Source organism: Amblyomma maculatum, chromosome 6, assembly GCF_055883805.1.
Source record: "Amblyomma maculatum isolate TAMU_Amacu chromosome 6, ASM5588380v1, whole genome shotgun sequence".
Lineage (NCBI taxonomy): Eukaryota > Metazoa > Arthropoda > Arachnida > Ixodida > Ixodidae > Amblyomma > Amblyomma maculatum.
The window spans coordinates 157,268,104-157,277,250 of record NC_139349.1 but is presented as its reverse complement, the minus strand read 5'-3'; the positions used below and the strand labels follow the sequence as shown (position 1 = coordinate 157,277,250).

The 9,147-nt window shown below is 47.3% G+C and overlaps 4 non-coding genes across 4 annotated transcripts; all 4 read right to left on the bottom strand.

The window, feature by feature from the left end:
• Nucleotides 1-103: 103 nt before the first annotated feature.
• On the bottom strand, nt 104-174 carry TRNAG-CCC (transfer RNA glycine (anticodon CCC)). Its single transcript has one exon. It is a non-coding gene; the product is annotated as a tRNA-Gly (tRNA).
• A 157-nt stretch (nt 175-331) lies between these two features.
• Nucleotides 332-402, bottom strand: TRNAG-CCC (transfer RNA glycine (anticodon CCC)). Its single transcript has one exon. It is a non-coding gene; the product is annotated as a tRNA-Gly (tRNA).
• A 157-nt stretch (nt 403-559) lies between these two features.
• On the bottom strand, nt 560-630 carry TRNAG-CCC (transfer RNA glycine (anticodon CCC)). Its single transcript has one exon. It is a non-coding gene; the product is annotated as a tRNA-Gly (tRNA).
• A 157-nt stretch (nt 631-787) lies between these two features.
• Nucleotides 788-858, bottom strand: TRNAG-CCC (transfer RNA glycine (anticodon CCC)). Its single transcript has one exon. It is a non-coding gene; the product is annotated as a tRNA-Gly (tRNA).
• Between the last annotated feature and the right edge of the window lie 8,289 nt (nt 859-9,147).

Genomic DNA, 9,147 nt, shown 5'->3' with positions numbered 1-9,147 from the left:
GCGATATCGTGCTGTGAAGCTTGCAGCCGAGGAAAATGAAGAGCGTCTGTGTCCACTGACATCAGGCTATGAACTAAAAAGAGGGCAGAAAGGCAGTTATCCGTGCGCCGCCCGGGAATCGAACCCGGGTCGCAAGAATGGGAATCTTGCATGATACCACTACACCAGCGGCGCGATGGTTTCGCCAGGACGCAGATTTTTTTCCTGCTCCCGCTCGTTTCAAATAGTGCGATATCGTGCTGTGAAGCTTGCAGCCGAGGAAAATGAAGAGCGTCTGTGTCCACTGACATCAGGCTATAAACTAAAAAGAGGGCAGAAAGGCAGTTATTCGTGCGCCACCCGGGAATCGAACCCGGGTCGCAAGAATGGGAATCTTGCATGATACCACTACACCAGCGGCGCGATGGTTTCGCCAGGACGCAGATTTTTTTCCTGCTCCCGCTCTTTTCAAATAGTGCGATATCGTGCTGTGAAGCTTGCAGCCGAGGAAAATGAAGAGCGTCTGTGTCCACTGACATCAGGCTATAAACTAAAAAGAGGGCAGAAGGGCAGTTATCCGTGCGCCGCCCGGGAATCGAACCCGGGTCGCAAGAATGGGAATCTTGCATGATACCACTACACCAGCAGCGCGATGGTTTCGCCAGGACGCAGATTTTTTTCCTGCTCCCGCTCTTTTCAAATAGTGCGATATCGTGCTGTGAAGCTTGAAGCCGAGGAAAATGAAGAGCGTCTGTGTCCACTCACATCAGGCTATAAACTAAAAAGAGGGCAGAAAGGCAGTTATCCGTGCTCCGCCCGGGAATCGAACCCGGGTCGCCAGAACGGGAATCTTGCATGATACCACTACACCAGCGGCGCTTTTTTTTTTCTTTATTGCCATACTTGACAAACACTGCACACACAAAAAACAAAAACTTCATTCAATCTTGACACCAGCAACCTGCCAGAGCTGCTTGACAGGCCTTGTCATGCTTAAATTTCTTTGAGCAGGCTCAAATTTTCCATCCTGGGTAGCTCAGCGGGGTTACATGATTGTGATCTCACCACTTGCACAAATCTGTGCACATTCTCCTTAAAGTACATGCGGGCCGGTCGCGCGTCTGGGTCGCAGTAATAACCCGCCATCCTGGAGCGCCATATACTACGGAGGCCCCATAGCATTACTTGGTCCAACGGGAAACCATCCTCATTCTGAATAGCCAAAAGTCTGATGCCGTACGGATGAAGCGGAAACTCTTTTTTAATGGTTCTTTGTAAAACATCCCAAAGATACACCCCCTCCCAACAGTGAAGAAATACATGATCAATTGTTTCGGGCACTTTGCATATTAGGCAATGCGTACCCCATGGTAAAAATAAACCTTTCCTCTCTAAGAACTTTTTAACTGGTAGTGTTTCTGTATGTAATTTGAAGAAGAAAGTTTTTATTCCTGGCTGCACTTGCATTCTTTTAACTCTTTTCAGAACGTCCCCACCGTTGCCTCCATTGTAGATGGCTCTGTGCACTGGCACTGGAAAAACAACATCACACAGGTCACCGTATAGCTTTTTCCGCTTCACTTCACTTAAGAATTCTGTCGAAAAACGCGCTGTAAGAAATTTCACGCTGTCAGCCACTTCTCTAAAATAACCGAAGATTCTCCCTGGTAAACTCTTGGTACCCACAACAAAATGAGGCAAAGCACGGTTCAGTCTTAGTTGGCACACAGTTCTTAAGAAAGGGTCACAAACATCTCGGAAGAAGAAAAACCTGTTGACAAGCTGGCGGATAAATAGATGTCCCAGCCAGAGACCACCGTCTTTCACACTTCGAAACAAGTTCGTCCGCTTGCACCGTTCCCAGCTCGATGACCAAACAAACACAGCTAGAATACGATGTATCTTCTGTACATTTACCCGGGAACAGTGCAGCACTTGCATGACATACCAGAGTTTGCTTAAAAAGAACACATTGCACACCGTCGCTCTTGCAAAAATTGATAAATGTGCCCCCTTCCATTTATCTGCTTTTTCCTGTATTTCGTTCAGTTGTCCTTTCCAGTATGCATCACTGTCCCTGTAACTGTTTAATGGAACTCCTAAGTATTTTGTGGGGGTTGTTACCCAGGGCACATTTGCAAAAAACTCTGGGGTCGATGGCCAATTGCCATGCCAAAATCCCTGACACTTTGACCAGTTCACTTTGCTTCCGGTTGCCTTCCTGAAACTGTCGACACACAGCACTGCCTCGCGTATACTATGCTGATCCACAGCACAGACCGCTAGGTCATCCGCGTATGCGAGCAACTTGACTTCAGCTGCCTGCAACTTAAAACCTTTAGCTGCCTCGTTTTGGATAATGTTCACACATAGCGTCTCTATGTAGATGGCAAACAAAAGTGGGCTGAGGGGGCAGCCCTGGCGTACCGAGCGTTGCACCTGAATGGGGGCCCCCAGACTCTTGTTAATGATTAATCTAGTAGTGCATCCCCGGTACGCCATGACCACGCCCTCTCTGATTACTGAACCTAGGTTCACGTGATCCAGAATACACAGCAGTATTTCGTGGGCTACACAGTCGAAAGCCTTTTCGAGGTCCAGTTGGAGGATGGCTACACATTTATCCATTAGTTCACTACACTCGAGCACCGATCTTGCCGTGTGTATATTTGTCATAATTGACCTCCCCTTTATACCACACGTTTGGTGAGGACCAAAAATATTTGTAATAACTGACTGCAATCTTCTAGCTAACACTTTCATCAATATTGTGTAATCTACGTTTGTCAAAGCAATTGGCCTATATGCTGTGACTTGCTTCAGCTTTTCCTCGTCGTTGGTCTTGGGAATAATAATAGTATGAGATAGTCCGAAAGATTGCGGCAATCTATTCATTGCATAGGCTTCATGGAAGAGCGCTGTCAATTTTGGAACTGCTTCGTTCTTAAATTCTGTATAAAAAGCCGCACTTAGGCCGTCTGGCCCAGGCAACTTTCCCATATTTAAACCATCGATCGCTTTTTCTAACTCGATTTCTGTGATTGGCATCTCCAATCTTTCCTTCTTATCCTCGTCTAGTCGCGGCATAGCTGCGAGAAACTTTTGTTTGAAAGCTTTCATGTCGACCACATTTTTGCTGAGCAGTTCCTGATAATATTGGAAGAAACCATGCCTGATATGTTCGTCTTCCGACGATAGCACTCCGCCCCATTCGATCTTATCAATGCGGTTTTTCTCGGCATGAGCCTTTTCAATTCCCAGTGCCCTTTTCGATGGCGTCTCGCCCATGGCCCAATTTTCCGCTCTTGCACGCACTAACGCTCCTTGGTATCTGCCTTCTTCTATCAAGTTAATCTGTTCTTTTATTTTTCGAATATTCTCTATCCATCTGCCGGCTGCCTTACATTCCTGTTCGTGTAGTTTTGCGAGCAAAGCCTTAAGCTGGGTTTCTGTAATTTTCTTCTCGTACACCAGGCAACTGGATCTGTCAATGGCTTTAATTTTAATCTGTTCCTTGCACAACTCCCACTGTTTCCAGATTTCGAGCAAAGTGCCTGGCCTCACTTTAATCAATTCATTCAATACCACGCGTCTAAAGGCATCATCCTTAAGCAATTTATTGTTCAATTTCCATAACTCCCAGCTAAATGCATTGCTTCGTTTTTTGGTGCCGAATAAGCATTGCACCAAACAGTGATCCGTGAATGCCATAGGCACAACTCGGTATTCATTGCATGAATGAATCAAATCCCGCGACGCGTAAATTCTGTCCAGACGCGCGTGGCTAGAACCTTGGAAGTGCGTGTACTGAACGGCACGCGGTCCTTCCAAGCAATCAGCCACATCCTCCATATTCCATTCGCTTGTTAACTGGCATAACATTTCAGTGCTCTTGTCTCTGAATCCGCGTGTGCTGGTTTTGTCTCGAGCATTCAGTACACAGTTAAAATCGCCCAGCAATACTACCTGCCTTTCCGTACTTAACTGCTGCATAACATTCTCGAAAAACACTTCTTTCCTTCAAACAGTTAGGAGCGTACACACAAATAATGCGCCACTCAACACCGCTGTATACACAATCAGCCACTACACATCGTCCAGAAGAGCACGAGGAGTAGCCCTTTACAACCAGACCAGGCCGCTTTTTGACAAACAATACACACCCGGCCGATGTCCCAACTGCGTGGCTAACAATGGCGTAAAATCTAGCCGTGAAACGTCGCACCATGCTCCCGGTCTCTTCCTCCCCGTCAACCTTAGTTTCTTGCACGGCAAGCACGTCAATATCGTGGTCAATTAAGAGCCGGTGCACCTGGCTCTGCTTCTTTTTGCCTGCCAATCCCCTGACATTTACCGTGGCTACTCTTAAGGTGGTTTCGGGCGCCATTTTCATCAAGGGTGAAGAGACCGAAAGCATGGTGCTTACCTTTCCCGTCTAGCGCGTTGCTAGACGCCATCGTTGGATCCATCCCCGTCCGGTGCGAGCGGCTGATCCGGCAGCGGGGGCACTTTATCCGCTGCCCGTCTCTCTGATGATATGTTTGGCCGCGGATGTAGCGTAGACCGCCGGGATTGCCCGTTTTTGCTGGTGGCTCGTCGACGCTGGGGGCTGACGCCTGGTTACCTTCGGGTTCGGACTGTGTGTGGGATCGCTTGGCTGGGGCTGGGACGCCTGGCTTAAGAACACCGTTGGTGTCCGAGTGCTCCTCCCCATTATCCTGTTCCATACCGTTTGCCGGCTCAAGTGACGTGCCTTCCTCATTGCTAGGGAGCTCAGGTGCAGAGTCCGCTCTCCCCACATCCCTCGCAGCATTGCCGCTTTCTGCCGAGTCCACCGACGAATCCGTCTCCCGTGTCTGCGTTCGCACCTCTCCGGCACCCTTCGCCGCCTCCTCCGCCTCGACCACGTCCATGCTGAGCTCCGTCGACCGTTCCGCAGTTCCATGTCCAGCGGCCGAAGCGTACGAAAGCACACAGACAGTCTCGTCATGTCCGTAGCGTCTACACTTTGGACAACGCGGTACCTTACATTCACGTCGAACGTGACCGGTACCGCGGCAGCGCAGGCACTGCATCGCTCGCCCAGGCACCACGACAAGGGCTAGCTCTCCGGCAACTTGCAGCTGGTGAGGTACGTCGTCGACCTTAATGCCGGGTTTCAATTTCAGGAGCACAGTCCTCGTGGTGGACCCCTTCTCCTTGACGCCTTGAACTCTCCACCTTTCCCGGGTCACCTCGGTCACATTGCCAAACGCAGCAAAAGCCGTCCGGATGTCGTCGTCTGCCACACCGTGCAACATCCAGTGAGGTCGCTGCTTCACCTGTTGGTCTTCGGGATCGATAATCAGGCAACGGCGTCCCTTAACTTCGAGTTTTTTGAAAGCCGCCAATTTCTTCGTTGCTTCTGTGCTGCTTAACGTGACCGCCCAAACATGGTTGATCTGATACGCCCCCAACGCCACAACGTCGGGGAGCGCACCAGCCTTGACCAGGGCATCGCGGAAATCCTCGATCCTGTATGGCCTGACTCGCACATCGCCGTGCAAAAAAAAAAAACGTGTTAAAAACAACGCGTCCGGTGGGCAAAGTTGGCAGAATAATCTGATACTCGCTATCGTCCATGTCGTCGAGCCTGTTTCCACGGCTGGAAAGGGCCCCTATCGCCGCTCCGCTGGAACACATGATTCTGCGACCGTTCACTACGGTGTCCGGAAGTAGAATGACTACACCAGCGACGCGATGGTTTCGCCAGGACGCAGATTTTTTTCCTGCTCACGCTCTTTTCAAATAGTGCGATGTCGTGCTGTGAAGCTTGCAGCCGAGGAAAATGAAGAGCGTCTGTGTCCACGAACATCAGGCTATAAACTAAAAAGAGGGCAGAAAGGCAGTTATATCCTTGCGCCGCCCGGGAATCAAACCCGGGTCGCAAGAATGGGAATCTTGCATGATACCACTACACTTTTTTTTTATTTATTACCAGACTTATGACAAGTACAAAACACAAAATCAATGATAAAAGAGTCGCCAATCCTTCGGCTGACACGTGTGGTTTAAAATTGTTTATGCCAAACAACTGGTCAAGTATATTCATCCATTCCGGTGGATCAGGCTCGCTTTTGTACACATCTCGGATATACGCCACGCACTCGACAAAAGTTTCTCTAACAGGCCGCGTATTGACGTCCGCATGACGCACTTGCATTCTGTTTTCCATATACTTTGGAGGCTAACGAGCATTATATCGTATTTAGTTTCTTGATTTTCAACTGGCAGGAAGCGTATACCGTAGGGATCTATTGGGAGTTATTTTTTTATTGTTCTTTGAAGAACATCCCAATGAAATATCGGGTCCCAGCAGTCTATGAAGACACGCTCAACTGTTTCGGGTTTCTTGCAGAGGAGGCAATTGGTTGTCCATGGGACAAATATTCCTTTTTTTTCAGCCAAACTTTGACTGGAAGCGTCCCGGTATGTAATTTGAAGAAAAACGACCTTGTCGTAGGCTTAACTGGCATCCTCTTTACTCTCTTCAAGATATCCTGTCTTGGGCCTCCATAGTATACAGAACGGTACACAGGCACAGGTAGCATAATGTGTATAAGGTCTGTATACAGTTTGCGCCTTGAAACTGAAGAAAGATATTCCATTGAAAATCGGACACTCAGCATTCTGAATGCAAGAACAACCTCACGTAAGTAACCAGAGACCGTGGTACAGGGATCTAAAAATGACGCCACAATGAATTGTGGTTGCATATTGGACATTCTTATTTGTAAAACAGTTCGCAAAAACGGGTCTTGCTGGTCTCGAAGATATAGAAACTGAGATACTATCTGGCGTAAAAACAAATCAACGAGACCAAGGCCTCCGTATCTAACAGGCCGAAACAAATTTGTGCGGCTTATTCTTTCCCATCTGGAGGACCAAATAAACATAAAAAATGCGATGCACTTTTTGTACATGGACCCGTGACATAGATAAGACATTCATTATATACCATATTTTGGAAAGCAAAAAAACATTACAGATGCTAGCCCGCGCGAACATAGACAAATCCCTTCCTTGCCATCCTTCCACTTTTTCCTGTACTCGGTTGGTTTCCTCTGCCCACGGTCGCTCAGTGTCACGATAACAGCAAAGCGGCACGCCAAGGTACTTTGTAGGGAATTCCGCCCACTTCATGAAAGCGAAATACTCGGGTTTATTATCCCATTGTCCGTGCCAAAAGCCTGAGCTTTCTTCCCAATTAATTTGGCAGCCTGTCTGTTTGCAATATTTCCCCGTAATGGTAACAACTTCCCGAACGCTGTCTTTATCTGAACAGAAGACGGCAATATCATCCGCATAAGCTAGGACCTTAACATGAGCGTCGTAAAGCTTAAAACCGATCACCTTATTGCTGTGAAGCAAACCTAAACACATTGGTTCGAGGTAGATTCCAAATAGCAGGGGCGACAGCGGGCAGCCCTGCCTTGCCGACGAGCGCACTGGCACGCTTTCAGTAAGAGTACCATTTACAATCACACGTGTCGTGCAACATACGTATGATATCTTAACGCCTTCTAGTATGACTCGACCGACGTTGGTGTGCTCAAGGATACTAAGTAAAACCACGTGCGATACGCGGTCAAAAGCTTTTGCTAAATCGAGTTGCAGCATACCAACACGGCCTTCACAAACATCGCAACATTACAGAACATTACGGGCGACATGAATATTCGTAGCTATTGTGCGGCCTTTGATGCCACATGTTTGGTGTGGACCTACCAAAAGGTTTATTACGGTTTGTAGTCGGTTTGCTAAGACTTTAGTGTCGATTTTGTAGTCTGTGTTGGTAAGGCTAATTGGGCGGTACGACCCCACCAACAACCGCTGCTCGGGATCATCAGTTGTCGGTATCAAGGTAATATGGGAAGCCCCAAAGGACAGTGGCACCCTTTGCTTTTCATACGCTTCCGAGATCACACGGTGTAACAGAAGGGCCACTGGTGTTCTAAACACCTTGTAAAAATTTGCAGTTAACCCATCCGGTCCAGGGGCTTTACCAGATTGTAAGCCATTGACTGCACTTTCAATTTCGCTAATAGTAATTGGTTCTTCAAGTCGCGCTTTTGTCTCATCATCAAGCGATGGCATAAGCGGTAAAAACTCTTTTTTAAACCCGTCTTGAACATCTCTTTCATAACCTAACAAGTCGCTGAAATATTCAACAAAAGCTTGCTCTATGATTTTACTGTCTGAAATTACCTCGCCTTGGTATCGTATCTGTTTAATTTCTTTCCGGCACGCGTACCTTTTCTCGTCCGATAAGGCGCGTTTTGTTGGCGTTTCGCCTGCCCACAGCTTTTGAGCTCGCGCTCTTATCACCGCCGCTTTGTACTTGTTCGTGTCAATCTTTTGCAAGCGGCTCTTTACTTCACTCATTTCCTTCGAACAACTTCCTGGCTTGTCGCTTTCAATGCCCAAAAGAAATTCAAGATGTTCATGTAATTGCTTTTCTTCATTGTTGTGCTTGACCTTATTGATGCAGCTTCTCTCAATAGCTTTTATTTTTACGCGCTGCTTGAATTCATCCCATTCGGCAACAGCGTTTGCCGATCTAGCCTGAATTATATATTTTATTTGTTCATCTACGTAGTTAATAAATTCTTTGTCCTCTACAAGCTTGTCATTCTGCTTCCATAGATCCCAGCTAAATTTAGGTTTGTCCTTCCTTGTTCCGACAGTTGCAATTACTAGGCAATGATCACTAAACTGTACAGGTACGACCTCATATTTGGTACACAGCGGCAGAAGCTCGACAGAAACATATTCTGTCAAGTCTTGCATGACTTTCATTCTGAAAATGCATAAATAGTCGACGCATACCATCTGTTAGAGCTGCCCCCACATATTCCAAATTGCATTCTTGTACAATCTGATTAAGCGCTAACGCACTCTTGTCCCTAACAGGCAGCTTTTTTAAGCGATCAGCAACGCTACAGACACAGTTAAAGTCTCCTAACAGGATTACTTTCTTGCCGCATGAAAGATACTGATAAAGATTATCAAAAAACACTGCGCGGTCAGCCTCAACGTTTGGCGCATAAGCACAAACTGCTCGCCAGTTGCACGCATGGAAGAAAAAGTCTATGACAAGAAAACGCCCATTTTCACAAATGACGACAG